Source organism: Loxodonta africana, chromosome 6, assembly GCF_030014295.1.
Source record: "Loxodonta africana isolate mLoxAfr1 chromosome 6, mLoxAfr1.hap2, whole genome shotgun sequence".
NCBI classification, from domain to species: domain Eukaryota; kingdom Metazoa; phylum Chordata; class Mammalia; order Proboscidea; family Elephantidae; genus Loxodonta; species Loxodonta africana.
Window position 1 is genome coordinate 68314386 of NC_087347.1, and position 16778 is coordinate 68331163.

General features: G+C 36.8%; 1 protein-coding gene across 12 annotated transcripts in view; it reads right to left on the reverse strand.

Annotated features, from left to right (window-relative positions):
• OSBPL6 (oxysterol binding protein like 6) overlaps positions 1-16778 on the reverse strand; it is a 238983-nt gene that overhangs the window by 94930 nt on the left and 127275 nt on the right. For 11 of the 12 annotated variants that reach the window (XR_010322283.1, XM_023542814.2, XM_003406197.4 and 8 more), the window contains one exon: positions 15570-15757. The gene's annotated coding sequence lies outside the window, so the exon portion shown is untranslated. Of the gene's footprint in view, positions 1-11974; positions 12044-15569; positions 15758-16778 lie in introns of all 12 variants that reach the window. The other variant, XM_064286952.1, reaches the window with a different exon arrangement.

Here is a 16778-nt window from a genome sequence, read left to right on the forward strand (position 1 = left end):
CTTATAAAGGATCTATATGAAGATTAACAGCAACAATAACAACCAGCACCTTCTATGAACTCTGCACTCTTCTGAGTGTTTCATATGTATTCATTCATTCTGTCCTGCCAATATTGATGGGGTGATGCTTTCATCTCCCCCATATTATGAATGAGGAAACTGAGGCCAAGAAAGGTAATGGTCACACAACTGGAAAATGGTGGAGCTAGGATGGAAACCAAGCTGCCCGTTATGTGTGTACAACAGTGTTCACTGCAGCATATTGTATAACGGAAGCACAGCCTAAACAGTGTAATCATAATAAAATTGGTATATGAATTATGGTACATCTACGCAGCCTTTAAACCTGATGGACAGGGAGTGGGATGGAGGTAGGCAAAAAGAAGGGATAAAGGAATAATTTGTTCTCTATTTACATAAGAATTTAATTTTTTCAAACATTTAAACTTTTATATTGAATTAAATACTGTAAAACATTAATTCTTCATTTATTGACCCGATTTAATACAACTTTTATTAAAATCAAGGAGCCCTGGTGGAGCAGTGTTAAAGCGCTCGGCCACTAACTGAAAGGTTGGTGGTTCGAACCACCAGCTGTTCCGTGGGATAAAGATATGGCAGTCTGCTTCTGTAAAGACTTATAGCTTTAGAAACCCTGGGGGCAGCCTACTCTGTCCTATATGGTAGCTGAGTTGGCACCGACTCAGTGGGTTTTATTAAAATCTTAATGGGAGTTTTGGGGACTTGACAAAACTATTCTAAAGTTCATCTGGAAGAAAAAACATGTGAGAATAACAAGAAAAATTAGAGATAATTTATTTCATCATATATTGAAGCTATTTTAAAGCTATAGTAGTTAACAGACTCAGTGGCACCTAACAACAACAATTAACGGTGGTACACAGTCAGGAAACAGAGATGGACCAAAGGAACAAAACAGAAGATTCCAGAAACAAATCTATACAATAATAAAAAGGTCTTTAAAATACTGGCAAGAAAAGGATGGATTATTTAACAACTACAAATAAATGAATGAATGAATGAATGAATGAATGAATGAATAAATAAGTTGTATCCTCTTGGGGTAGGAAATAATTTTTTTTAATCATGGCATCAAAACCAGCATTCAGGAAGAAAAGATTAATAGATCTGACTACTTGAACACTTAAAACATCTGAATGCAAAAACAAACAAACTCCACAGAAAAACAAAAAAATCAAAAACGGGAAAAACTATATAACAAAACCAATATCCATTGCCGTCAAGATGAATATACTAAGAGCTCTTACAAATCAGTGAGATGAATAAAAATACTAACAGAAAAATAGATAACATGCATTGGCAATTCACAAAGGAAGAGAAAAAAACAACCAATACATAGCTTTAGCTTTCTGGAGGAGTTTGATTTGATTGCCTTAGCACAAATGCCTACTTGATCGACAGATCGTTATAAATGAATTCCAGCTAATAAATCTATAAGAAATCACAGAATTAGATAAAAACCACCATGTTGAAATCCACAATGAAATAACTGATTAAGGAAATAATCAGGTACATAAAGATATATACCTAATTAAAGTGGTGGTAAGATGAAAACAACTCAAGTGTCTTAAAATTGGTGAAATAAATTATGGCACAAATAGTTAAGTTTTGGTGGTGAAATCTGAGCTGATTTTTATTTTCTAAATCTTAAATAGAAAGGTTTTTTTAATATTAGGTATATTATTAATTCTATTTCCATTTTGAAAAATATTCATTTGAGATAAAGCATACAACTCAACTTTGAAAAGTTGGTTTGTGATGATGGTTACACAAATTTATACATGTGCTAAAACTCTGAACTGTACACCAAAAAAGTCAGTTTTGTGTATGTTAATTTAATAGTTGTTTAAATTTTAAAACAAAAACATATAAACTTGATGAAAAAATATAAATAAAACATGCTTTAATTATTTGCCTTCTATTAAAAGTAGAGAATCATAGAAAAGGGTTGTGAGGAAGGAAGGCAGACACTCATGTGTACTCTTTGTCTCTCTCAGGGACACACACACACACACACACCCAACTAAACAAATGGAAACTGGAATAATGAAAGAGAAATGTGACATCCCACACACATTCCCAAAAGTGTATTAAAAAACAGAGCACAAAGAAGACAGAGGTTTCCTGAACTATCAAGTAACATTCCAGTCTTGTGGCTTTTAAAAGTACAGTAACAAAAATAACAACATCATTATGCATGTTTTTACAACTCAATCATATGGGGAAATAAGTTAAATGAAATCATGCCTGATTTGACCCAAGAGGGAGAAATAATTTCTCATTGTATTTAAAGACATTTGTAATTCAGGTATAAGTAAACGTTTTGTTATCCAAAGGTTTTCACTTCCACTGGCTCACATTCCCTCTAACTTTTTGAACCAATCTCAATTTTCTTCAATGACTTAAGAATTATCTTTTTCTACCTATTTACTCATACCTTTGCAGATGGAAGTTGCCCTGAAATTTGGCTTAAATCAGCCGTTTTCCAATATCATACTACTCTGTTAAATTATAAAATGATAATGTCTTTATTTGAAAACTGTAATTTGAGCTCCCATACCCTCTAATTGGAAACCCTGGTGGTGTAGTGGTTAAGTGCTATGGCCGCTAACCAAAAGGCTGGCAGTCCAAATCCACCAGGGGCTCCTTGGAAACTCTATGGGACAGTTCTACTCTGTCCTACAGGGTCGCTATCAGTCAGAATCAACTCAATGCCAATGGGTTTGGTTTTTTTTTTTTTTTTTTTTCAGGTTTTGCCCTCTAATTAGTACATATGCCCCTAGATTTACTAATTATATATTCTTTCCAATCTAATTTTAATTTTGTAATTGGAATGAATTTATATTCCCAGGATATGGCTCAGCTTACTCTACCTGTTTTGGGTTTTGTTAGTTCTTGGGCATTATGCAATGGATTGTTCTCAGAACGGGGTCTTAAATAGCAGCGACCATTTTTGAGTTCTTGCCATGTGGCAGGTGTGAATGCCAAGCGCCTTCCATCCATTCACAGCAACTCTCTTGTAATCTCCTATGCACAGATGAGGAAAGTAGAACTTAGGAAGCTTAGACACAGTCCTCAGTCTGGTTTCCAAATCTATCCGACATCAAAGCCCATGCAACACATTCTCTTATCACTCTTTACCCTTGACTTACTAATAAGCCAATAAATCAATCAAGGAATAAATCAAGTTTTCAAGAGTATGGAACAATACCGATGGCATACTATACAAATGTGTACAGGATCTTAACTGGGGTCCATAAATGCGCGTAACACATTCTCCAAGGCCCAAAAATGAAATGAAAAGTGGTGGGTATACGCAATTTTATTTTACTGGGTGGGTATTTAATAGCTTTCATCAGAAACCCTGGTGGCATAGTGGTTAAAAGCTACAGCTGCTAACCAAAAGGTCGGCAGTTAGAACCCACTGGGCACTGCTTAGAAACCATATGGGACAGTTCTACTCTGTCCTATAGGGTCACTATGAGTCAGAATAGATTCAATGGCAACAGGTATGATTTTTTGTTTTGTTTTGTTTTGTTTTTTTCATCATAATATCAAAGGGCTAAGAAGTGCAGCCTTAGGAGCTTATGTTTCTAAAAGGATCGTTACCAGTACAGATTAAAACAAGAAAAATCTATGGATACAGTGGCTGCATACCATATTTAGTGTAATGAGATCACAGGACATTTGATTTTGATGTGACTGTATACCATGGACACTCTTGACAAGGCCATTTTGATACAATACTTGACAGTTTTACCAGTGCTGATTTTCCAAGATTTGTCAACCACGTCTTCATATTGGCTTCTAAAAGGGACAGTTTTAAAAGGAAGATTTGGTAATGTCATATTCATATTTCAATAGGAAAAATAATATGGTAAAATATGGTTCTGATGACTGCTGGTAGATATTGGTGGTCAGCACAGTGTTAAAGACTTTTTGGCAATAAGGGAAAATACCAGAAGATTATGACCTTAAATAAGGATCCATAAAACCACTGTGGAGTGTGTACAAACTCATACTGAGGTACCAAGTGACCGGAATAGCACTCAACAGAGATGTCCCTGATCACCCAAAGACTCTCCTGTTTCTGTGCTGAGTTGAGGCATACTGAAGGGTTGGCTAAAGCAGACAAAATTACTTACATTAAAAGTGTTCCTGACATACTTTTGTGGTTACGAGGGGGGGAGGGAGGGAGAGGGTTTTTTACTGATTAATTAGTAGATAAGAACTGCTTTAGGTGAAGGGAAGGACAACACTCAATACATGGAAGGTCAGCTCAACTGGACTGGACCAAAAGCAAAGAAGTTTCCGGGATAAAATGAATGCTTCAAAGGTCAGGGGAGCAAGGGCGGGGGTTTGAGGACCATGGTTTAAGGGGACTTCTAAGTCAATTGGCAAAAAATAATTCTTTTATGAAAACATTCTGCATCCCACTTTGAAATGTGGCGTCTGGGGTCTTAAATGCTAACAAGCGGCCATCTAAGATGCATCAATTGGTCTCAACCCACCTGGAGCAAAGGAAAATGAAGAACACCAAGGTCACACGACAACTAAGAGCCCAAGAGACAGAAAGGGCCACATGAACCAGAGACCTACATCATCCTGAGACCAGAAGAACTAGTTGGTGCCTGGCCACAATTGATGACTGCCCTGACAGGGAGCACAATAGAGAACCCCTGAGGGAGTAGGAGATCAGTGGGATGCAGACCCCAAATTCTCATAAAAAGACCATACTTAATGGTCTGACTGTGACTAGAGGAATCCCGGCGGTCATGGCCCCCAAACCTTCTGTTGGCACAGGACAGGAACCATCCCTGAAAACAACTCATCAGACATGAAAGGGACTGGACAGTGGGTAGGAGAGAGATGCTGATGAAGAGTGAGCTAATTATATCAGGTGGACACTTGAGACGGTGTTGGCATCTCCTGTCTGGAGGGGGGATGGGAGGATAGAGAGAGTTGGAAGCTGGCAAAATTGTCACGAAAGGAGAGACTGGAAGGGCTGACTCATTAGGGGGAGAGCAAGTGGGAGTAAGGAGTAAGATGTATATAAACTTATATGTGACAGACTGACTTGATTTGTAAACGTTCACTTGAAACTCAATAAAAGTTAATAAAAAAAAAAAGTGTTCCTGAATTATGAGCTATAAAGACTTTCACAATACAGAGTTATTAGTTTTGTAATATTTTGTGCTCAGGTTATGGCTTCTTTATGATATTTCTCCTGACTCTATTAGAATTGTCACTCCAATCTGTATTACTTCTATACCTATGCATACATATATTATTGAACGTACACTGCACTATATTTATTTGTATTGAGTCTGAGAGATTCTTGAGGGCAGAGACTATGTCACTTTATTGCACTCCAATGTCACAGGCTTAGACTGCTTACTGACTTGATACTTTAAGACTTAAGTCCTTCATTTTATTCATTACAAGTACAGGTGGTTGTGCTCACAGGCTGTGTGTAAATAACCATCTTTGAGTCAGTTCTCTGAGTGATTTCTGAAGATAACCCAAAATAATCCAAATGTTTTTTTTGCAGACTGGGGTTTCCTATCTGTTCAGCAGTCGGCTGGAGAGAAAGACTGTACAAAGTTCAACATTCCCAAGAGAAAACTGTGTGGCTGTCCTAAAAAAAGACCCATCATGCTACAATGGTACTCTAGAGGACTGAGACAATTATTAGGTTTTGTTCTCCCTGGCACTGTGTTGTACATTAGAAATAGAGGCAGCAGCGTTAATTCTTGCCAAACACTGCTGATGGGTTAGTCTGGCCACACAGAGTTACTGCACCTGCTACCTACCTAATTGACCAACCATTATCTACCTAATTACAGGTATTTCATGGTCAGAACTTTAAGCAGACTTTAAAAAAAAAAAACTGTCATTGCAACAGAATACCAATGTTTGGGCAGACCTTTACCCACATAGCAGGGTGCCCACAATTTTACTTGTGTTGGACACCAAGCATAAGTGTTGGTTTCAATTATTGCTCATTCGTTGTTAGAGGAAGGAACAGCTGACACTGACTGATGTATTACTAGGCCCGAGGTTCTTCAGTCTCGTGAACTCAGTTAATTAGGATGTGGTAACTTTCCTATACAAGGAGCCCTGGTGGTGAGGGGTTAAGTGCTCCCCTGCTAATCGAAAGGTCTGCAGTTCAAACAAACCAGCAACTCTGTGGGAGAAAGATGTGGCAGTCTACTTCCGTAAAGATTTACAGCCTTGGAAATCCTATGAGGCAGTGCTACCCAGTCGTACGTATAGGGTCACCTGAATTGGAATCGATTCGACAGCAACGGGTTTGGTGTTTTTGGGTTGGAACCTTCCCATATATCCAGTAGTGACACAATTTTATTAAAAGTCCCTATAAAAGAAGTTTTGCTAATTTTTCCCCCAGTCACTGTCTTAGACTAGATCAGGGATTGGGGCAAGCTGTTTATATAGAGGGCCAGATAGAAAATATTTAAAGCTTTGCAGGCCATACAATCTTTGTCCCAGCTACTCAAAACTGCTACTATAATGGAGAAGCAGTCATAGATAACACGCACATTAACGAGAGTGGCTGTGTTCCAATAAAACTTTATTTACAAAAACAGGTTGCAAGTCAGATTTGGCCTGTGGGTTTTTTTGCTGACCCCTGGGCCAAACTACGAAACATTAGGACACATTCTCAGGACCAGATGTTGGAGAGTACTTTCAAACACAACAATTAACAAGCAGTTTCCCATGGTAGTTGGTTAATCAGCACTAAAGCTGACAAAGCATTTACGTAGGAGATTGTGAATTTAATAGCTTCTTGCCAATTTCAGATTCCTCTACTTCCCCTAACATGTGAAAGATGATACGTCATGCACAAAATAAAAAAATTACTAATAAGGCAAAGGGTAGATAAACTTGTCTGGATTAGGGTAAACTTTTATCTATGACACCAATTTTATTAAAAGTCCCATGTGAAAAAAAATTTGCTAACTTCCCACCTGAAGGCTAAAACCCTAAATAGTCCAAAAGTATCTCAAGAAAACGTATGAGTTTAAAAAGGGGGGTGGAGGGTGGGTAGGATGTAAACTAACTTTTAAAGTGGGCTTCTGAAATTAAGAATTTGGCAAAATGATGTATAAAAATGGGAAAATTTGTTGTCCAAAAATGCAAGACTGGACAAAAGTCTAGACAGCAAGAGTATTCAAGTAATAGATTCTCAACCCACCACTCTCTCTTAGTCCTTTCCTGCGGAAGTCTTCCTTCCTCATCTTTGCTGAGAACTCTAAGCAACACTGTACTTTACATTGTTTTAATACAAACTTTGGTGTTTCTTCCTCCAGTTTTTATTTTGAAGTAATTTTAGATTTATAAAAAAGTTACATAGTACAGAAAGTTCCATATATCCTTCAACAGCTTCTGCTTTCTCCAATTTTTATGTTTTTCCAAAACTGAACAAGAAGAGATGCTAATCTTAAAGTTTAAGTATTTATAGTGTCAGTTACAAAGACACTATTTCAAAATAAATTCAAATGCCAAATTTGTAGTTATTGCTTAAATAAACTGTACAAAACCAAAACCCACTGGCATCGAGTCGATTCCAACTACAGCGAACCTATAGGACAGTGCAGAACTGCCTCACAGGGTTTCCAAGAACTCCTGGCGTTTTGGTTAGCAGCTGATCTCTAACTCTAACCACTATACCACCAGGGCTCCAAATAAACTGTACTGTACTTTCAAATTTAGTATTTAGTCAGCAAATCACCCTTCAGTTCCAGGCTCAAGTGCCTCCTCAGATCCCAATCCTCCCACTTTCTAGTGTATTATTCCTTTCATTTTCTTGAGATCATTTCTCTCAATCTACAGATAAATAAAATCTCTGAATTTTATTTATCAGCTTTCTATTTTTCCCCAGAGGTCTTACCTGTCTTGTTTCCCTGATACAACCCCGGGGCTCAGTACAGTGCCTGGCATACTACAGATACTCCATAAACTCTGCTGGGTAAATAAATGAATGAATGAATATCTACGTGAAAGGGGGGAACACTTTAACTTTAGATATGGCAGGAGTGATAAAAAACCTTTTATTTATTTACCTCACCGCTGGTTTTGAAATTGAAACCTTTAAAACTCTACCCACAGCCATACACAGTTGAAGGTTTGGGGAGCCTGGTTGGATAAAAGATTTGAGAAGATAGAAAAGTCAACTGCAAAGCACTGAATCATGAAATGCAAGGATATATTTATTCTCCCCTTCAAATCACTTTTCACAGTAAACATGGTTTATAAAAAGCAAAAGGCACATAAGCAGTGTGTCAGTCCATCATCTCTGAATCACTTATTATTGTGTAGTTGACAAAGTTTAGAATTGCTACCCCTGATATATCCTTGTTCCCTGAAAGTCTGAGCTTCCAGAGTAGATCTGTGTTAGTTCAATGTGCACAGGACTTCCTGGCATTATTCATTTGATGTGAATAAAGTACATTTTAAAATCACCCTCAAAATTAAGCTAGTAATCATCCTTCCTTATGTGAAACATATTCGGAAAAAAAACAAAAACAAAAACATAACAATACTAGATTCCAACCTTATGGTGGCTTAGAAAGAAGACATTTTAAAAAGACAGGTAAACCATTTAAAAGGCTAAAGAGGTATTTCCTTTCCTTCCTTTCATTGCCTAATCCCCAGCTTCAGGTTGAAGGAATTATCTGGTTGCAGGTAAAGAAGGAAGGAATGAAAGAAGGAAGAGAACAAGGGAAGGAGGAAAGGAGGGAGAGACTACCTGTTCACATATTCTCTACGAACACTTATATTTCTCCGAGGTCCCATACTACAAATGTATCCAAAACGCAGAGCACTTGATCACTCGACCAACCAAAGGAAGTCATTCAAAATAACTACTCATAAAATATCCATTTATCAAACAAAAAGAAGCAAGAAGATGAAAATGCTGGGGCACCTTCAGGCTTTCTGCTTCATTTAGTGCTTTTATCTTCCTTCTGTTCCTGGTCCTGTACTACAACGAAGAGTAAAAAAAAAGCAAAAAACAGTGCCATCTAGTCGATTCCGAATCGTAGTGACTCTAGAGGACAGGGTAGAACTGCCCCATAGACTTTCCAAGGAGGGTAAAAAAATAATAAATGCATTCAATGCAGCACAAACTGGTCCACCATCCAAGGAGTACAACAATTCCACTGTGACCCCTGGAACATGGCCTGCTTATGATGTAATGAGTTGCAAATAAAAAACTCAAATTATCTGGTAAGCGCAAGATTTAATAGGCTGACTCTCACTGCCAAGAAAGATATCAGCATTTACACTAAAAACAGAGTCGAGGGGAAAATTCCTCTTCTGACCTCATATACAAATTTTGAAAGACCAAAAATAACAATAATAATAAAAGGTAAAACTGGTAGTTAACTCCTTACCATGTAAGGTTCCCTACAAAAAAATAGAACAATGATTAGTAGCAGTAATGCTGAGATTATTAAACTGAAACTATTTATGTACTAATTATAATATAAACCAAGTAAGTTCATAATTTTATTTTGAATCACGATTTTTCATTGTAGTTAGAGAAAGAGATACAAATAAAAAAAATTAAATACTATTATGTTAAAACTCTATAACATTAACTTGGAAAATCAGCATAAACTCATGATTATTTTTCTCTTCAAAAATATGTCTCCTGAAAAAGCCTAGAAACACTGACAACCTATAGGAATGAGTATGCCTAATGTCCAGATCGTGTTTTCTAAATTCCATTTCCCACTACAAGGAACCAAGGATCCTTGGAATGGCTAATTCTTAGACTGTGGTACAAAATATACAAGATGAGCTCAGGGAATCTTGTAATAAAAAGCAGGATCAAAGACTAATGGGACAGGGGTGCTTCTGGGATGTTCTGTTTATTGATTGGGGTACTGATTATATGGGTATGCTCAACTTATGAAAATTCATGGAGCTGTTCACTTATGATCGGTTCACGTTTTGGTGTCTATATTATTTTTTCAATTAAAAACTTTCAAAACATAACGTGGTGCTGTCAAAAGGACAAAGAAGCCAACTTGAAAGGGCTTCCAATGCATCAAGAAGGTTCTATTTGAGCATCAAAAAGAGTAAATAATTTAAACATATCAAGTATAAAAGAAAATCCATAAATTTAAATCATACTCAAGGAAAAAGGGAGTCCTTCCCCCAGAAAGCAAACAATAAGCATCATGAAATCACCTTTGCAAAAAAAAAAGCACCTTTTTATTATTTTGAAATTACCTACTAAAAGGGAATTATTAAGCACTCACCTATTTTTCCTTTATGAACTGTATTTCAGGATCACCAAATGCTTAGTTGATGAAAGATACACCATTATAAAAGAATTCAAGCTAATAAGTACAGTATAAGTAATCACAGAATTAGATAAAAATCACCATGTTGCAATTTCCAATGAAATAGTGGATTCAGGCAAAGGTTATTGGTGGTGGTAAAATCACCAGGTGAAAAAGGTTGATGTTATCCTCTGAAGCCATTGGTCAATCTTTGCATCGCTAAAAGTAAATGAGTTAAAAAAGGGGGGGACGGGGAAGAGGGCAAGTCTGGAAAAAAGAGATTTAAAAGTCACAAAAACCAAATTAAACATGTGCACTTTTTTGGATGTGATTCAAATAAACCAAGTATAAAAAGACAATTTTGGAACAATCAGGGAAATTTGAATATGTAATGAATTAACGTTCAAATTGTTAGCTGTGACAACAGCATTATGGTTTTGTAGGAAAATATCCATATTTTTAAGAGATACTTACTTAAGTTGGGGTGGATATGACATGATTATCTACTTCTATTAACTTTGGAATAAAATGTTAACAGGATAGACGAATCTGGATGAGTGCAAACGGGAATTTATTACATTGTTCTCTTTTATAAGTGAGAAAATTTTTAAATGTTATTTTTAAAAATACACACACACACAAAAAAAAAACAGCAAGAAAATCAAGACCATCCCTAGTATTTACGTATGAAATAGTTTGGCATTAAGAGCATACTCTTATTTATTTATTTTTTTGTTTCCCACTTAACTACCTCTTCATTCCCACTTTTACTGGATATGCATTTAATGTACAGTTTATTTTTTTCAAAGCTGGTCTAAGTCTTTCAGCCAGTTGGGTGACTCATCTTTCTAGAACCTCACCTACCAGACTGAGAAAGAGAATGTATAGGGCAGAGCTGGTCTAACAGTTTTTATCTCTAGACAAGGATTCTTTCCTGGTTCTTTGTTTCCATTCTTTCCAAATGCAGGAAATGGAACTAGAAGTTTTTTCACTGCTCTTCCCTGGAGAGAAGAGGTGGCCAGCTTTCTGACACCTCACTTGGCCTCTTAAGCTCTTCAGAATTAGGTGTGTTTTGAGCAAAGGAGACCTTCAATCTGGGAGAATGAGAAGGAAAGAAAGCCAAGGAGGGGAAGAATGAGAACAGCTAAGATGGTAACACTCCTGCCAGCCTTTTTGCTATTCTCTCCACTTTTGCTACTAACGGAGAAGTTTCCTCACCCTAGAAGCAGATAAAAGGAGGCTAATGTCAGCTTTCTTACTATGCCAGGATTGGACACTCTTTCTCCTCTTCCAGTTTGTGTCTAACCATATTGTATTTGCTGACTAGTTAGCCGATTTCCTGAGTTTACCTTTTTCACATTTTTACCCGTTTTACATGCCAATAATGGCTTCTAAGCCATTAAAAAAGCCCTTTGTCAGTCTTGGCTGTCCTTTCCTCAGGGTGTTAAGTGAAACAGGGTGTGAACCTAATTACAGGAACTTCAACAAGAGGAGATTAAGGGTCTTTCTGTATGCTTTTCTGAGTATAAATGCATATAAAGTCTAATTTCTGAGACAAAAGGGCTAAAAAAAAAAAAAAAACCCAAATTTCATTAAAAAAAAAAAGAGATGTCAATCACCTGTATTTCCTTTTGAAAGAAGAGTCTAATTTTTTTCCTCATACAGTCAAGTCACAGCTCAGCAAATGTCTGGAAACAAATTTCAAGTTACTTTATTTCCATGAACTTAGATCTGATAGTCAAAGGACGCCAATATATTTAATCTATGCTTGTTGTAAAGTATCAGGAGATAATGGGCAATACTGACCTAAGCCTAAGAGATTCCATTACTTTATGCAGGCAGAAGGACACCAGGCTACCAGAAATAAAAATCCAAACCAACTGGCCTCCTTTCTTGATTACATCAACATTTAAAAATGGATGCCCTAAGGCTTGAAATCTGCTTAACTAACAATCACTACCAGTTTAAAACTAAATGGGTGGTTGGGGTTAAGAGCCAGTTTTCCCCTCTTCAGTAAACTACAATCAAATGATGAATGTCTGAGTTTAGCTAACACAAAGAAATGCTATACCCATAAGGACCCTAAGATTTGAAACACTTTCGTGGTCAAGGTGTAAGGGGGAGGGAGAGAGCTTGTACTCTGGAAGAGGGTGAGGCAGGGGGTGGTGACATTCCTCAATAAGATAGTCCCTACAGAAGAAGAGGCAGGGAGTGGTGACATTCCTCAATAAGACAGTCTCTACAAAGGTAGAGGCAGGGAGTGACCTTCCTCAATAAGACAGTCTCTACAAAGGAAGAGACAGGGGGTGGTGATATTCCTCAATAAGAGGGTCCCTACATAGTTAAACTTTAAGCCAAGGAAATGATCTTTACAAGGGTCCTTAATTTTTTTGATTTGATAAAGTCCTTAACTTGATAAAGTCCCTAACTTGATAAGGTCCCCAACTTGGTAATTAAATCTTAAGCCAAGGAAATAGTCATCATAGGGGTCCTATCCTAGCTTTTAAATGTTAACAGAGACACTGAAGAGACAAGAAGGGTATAAAACCTTAAGAAAACAACTATGGGGCACTCAGATTCTTTCTCTACCTGAGTAGACCGCCTGATGCTTCCTATTCAAGTGTACTTTTACTACTAACCCTCTGCTTGCTAATAAACCTCTGCTCGACAGACGGCACTCTTTTGCTTGGCACTATTTAAATTTTTTTCTTTATTTGTCTCAGTGTTTGAATTCTTTCCTACACCCGAAGACAAGAACCGAGGCCATTGTCCGGTAACAAAGGCCCTCTTTAACATATGAAAGTTTGATTTAAGCTCAAATCAACAGGAATATTACTGTATATATTTTAGCTCACAAAACAATATATGATGATCAAGGATGGGGAAAAAGTTTTGTGATTTACTAAAACCCACCGTGCTTGAATGTATGCCTAGTTCTGATGGCTACATTTCTCAGTGTCAGAAGTGCTGCAGATGTGGATGGCACAGCATACCAACTACTCTATCAACCTGGCAACCAGAATAAGAAAGGGGCTAGAAAATGGGCTCTAAATCACTACAGGTGTCATTAAAATTGAAGCCAACTCAATGGATTCTTTTACCTCCAAGGGACCAAACCAGTCAGATTATTATAAGGCAACGGAACTCAGTTTACGAAACACCAGACCCTGAGACGATAATCTCAAGGTCTGGAAGAACTACTCAGACTTTAGCGCTTATGCAAATCAGATCTCCTAACTAAAAGCAATGGAATACTTTATTTTTAATGTCTTTCTTTTTCATAGGCAAGTGTCAGCTTAACCTCAGAGAGACATTATTCTCAAAGCACATGTATTTTTCTGAAAAATAATAAATGCTAAGACTAACAGTGTTCTGCATAAAGTACATAGGTGTGACTTTAAGTAAGTACGAGAAGAAATTGACACTTAAGCGTACTTCAAAGCAGGACTCTTGAACTCAAACATCTGCAAGGGTCAGGTGAAAACATAAGTATGTATGGCTGGTTGGGTTAGATACTTAGGGAATGGTAAAGCCTAGAAAACTTCAGCCCTTAGAATAGTAACAAGACCATGGTTCCCAGATTATTAATCTCCCAAGAGAAGCCTGGTATCTGACTTATGAAGTTTCCAGATAGTCAAATGTTGACAATTAACTCATTTAAAAACAGCAACAACAAAACCCTTATGGGTTAAACAAAACTGAAGTCTAAATTTGTCCCATGGGCCACCAGTTTGCTAGCTCTGCTCTAAATGTAATTTAATTTTAAATAATGCAGTAGTAAACAGAAAACTTGTCACATAACAATGATTATGCCAGATTACTGAACCATGGTTTGTGCTGGACAGAGAGGACCAGAACACAGGAAAGGATAGTGGTGGTGGTGGTTTCACAATACCCTGGGGAGCTTTTCCCAAATTACATATGCTGAACTATTATCACCATCATCATCATCATCATCACCACCACCACCACCCCTGTCCCCGAGGGCAAATAAGAGTTTGGGTAGAGAATACACAGCTTTCAAAACGGTCTAAGATGACAGAGTGTATATCAAGTGGCTCTGAAAATAATAACTACAAATATCAAAGATGACAAGGAGACCATGATAAGTATCACTAGTACCATATTCATCATTTCAACTTCAAGGACAAAGAGAAAACCATCAATTGTGTAAGTATTTACTATGAAAGTTTATAAAACGATGCATTTTAAGAATGTGTGCATGCATGTACGGGTGGATTTGTATATGTATGTGTGTGTATGTATATAAAAGAAGCAAGGGTAGCATTTCTGCTATTTTTAAGCTTAGGTCTTCAAGTTCATCAATCAAAAAAGGGAAGAGAGCAGTGTCTTATTTCCATATGATGTCAAACTGCAGATAGAAAAAGGTAACAAATATTGTTGCATGTTTTTCTACTTCCTATGCTTAAAAATAGTAAAAAAGAATTTCTTAAAAAAATTTTTTTTAAGAGATGGCTAAAAATAACCAGAATTACTAAATATCATTTTAAGATTTGATATGCATATAAAAGTTACGAAGAAAGACCTTCCTGGGACTTGGTATTGTCTTGCTAACTTTTTGCTGTAAGTACTACCTAAACCAACCCTGCTTTTGGTATTAAGCTTGCGCAAAACACGTTCTCCTATCTGTAGGTAACCTTTAGATCCCAATGCTTTCCCTCTGTATGAATGCACATTATTAGTGTTATTAAAATGTTATTTCTTAATACTCAAACATTTGAACAAGAAGTCTACAGGCAGTGTATTTGTCCAAAAATTTCACAGGTTATGCTTGTAAAAGTTAACAGTTCTCCAGTTTGCAAAATCGATTTGTACTAAATATTTAGGCTTATGTCACTGAATTGAAATATATCCCAGGTTACTAGAAAAAGTTTCTCAAGACATTATTTCCTTACGAATAACATAAAAACACTGTCATAAGGAATACAGAAACCTGAGGCTTTCATATATAACTTGAGTACTAAAGGAGGTATCAAAGTACTTTTCTCTCCTCCCCAAAACTTCTATCAGTTATATGTGCGACACTACTGTACACAATAGGGACTCCTTTAAATAAGTGTTTAAGTAAGCAAAGTAAAAGTGAATCTCAAATGAAGTTGTAATTCATCTTCTTCCTGGCAACAGGTTTGTTAAAAAAAATATTCAAAACAATTTTGCAATGATTTAGAAAAAACCCAAAACATGTTCTTGTACCTTGGAGTCAAAGTCTTCCAGGTTGACTTTATGGTAAAAGCTGTTCGCAGTGGTTTATCCTCAGATGTCTGCAGCTTTTCTCCTTGGGGACGCAGTCTATGGCCTATTGGCTGTTCTGGGGCTATCTGGGCAAATTATGGGTGGCTCCTTAATTTCCTTCTCTTGAAGTTTTCCAGCAGCAGCAGAAGCTGAAAAAAGAGAGATTAAAGTCACACACTGCATCTTTACACAGCCTGCATGCATGAGCCCCTCTGGGAGAAGGTCTGTGGCCAATCAGAAAATTTTTCCCAAGTTGTCTTTTGAGGAGAAAGTTCACAGGGGAAGGTGCTTCAGCTTTTTACCTACTTCACTTAATCTTATGTAATCTCAAGGATGTAACCACTGAACTGCTCAGCAACCAGCAACATTCATAATTTATATCTTACCCAGAGCTTGGATAAGAAACCTCTCAATTTATATAACAAATATTTTCTAAAAGTATATTTTCCAGAACGACATTTAACCCTCCAATTAAATGTAAACTCAAAACTGAGTTTTTAAAAATAAAGTATGAAGTAGTTTCATCACATAGGTACAATCCCTAGTGCCCTGACAAAGATCCAATAATAGTCTCTAATTTGCCTTACAAGAGTAGAATTGTTGCCAAGCTCCTAGAACAATTCTCTAGCAGAAAGTGTGCATTATACTATCAGGGAATACAATTTTCAACTTGGCATAATTTTACAGAAGGCAAAGAACCAGTATTTTATGAGAAAATGAAATATCTTCACTTTTCTTTAAAAAGAAAAACCAGACAAGCAATCATCCTGAAACACAACAGCAGTGTTTATCTTCTGGCCATAAACCTCTCTAGCAGGATCATTTATTGACATATTCACAAGGTAGCTTTGATGTTTTCAAAGCCTGTCCTTTTACTGTATTTTAGTTTTTCTTCTTCTCGCTCTCTTTTTTTCTTTACTTATGGTGAAAGAAAAAAACAAAGTATATATGTGGTTTTTTCCCAAAAGACTATGTGACTCACTTAAAGTGTAAACAATTGATGTCTAGCCAGCATCATGTTGTTCCTGAAGTACTATCTTTTTGCAAAACAAGCTTCTTCTAAACCCTCCCTCTTCAAAAACACATTTAAAAAAACTCCCCTATGTACGCATCTTACATGTCCTAAATAAAATTGATGATTATGATGCTGACACAGAAGACCTAAGGTTA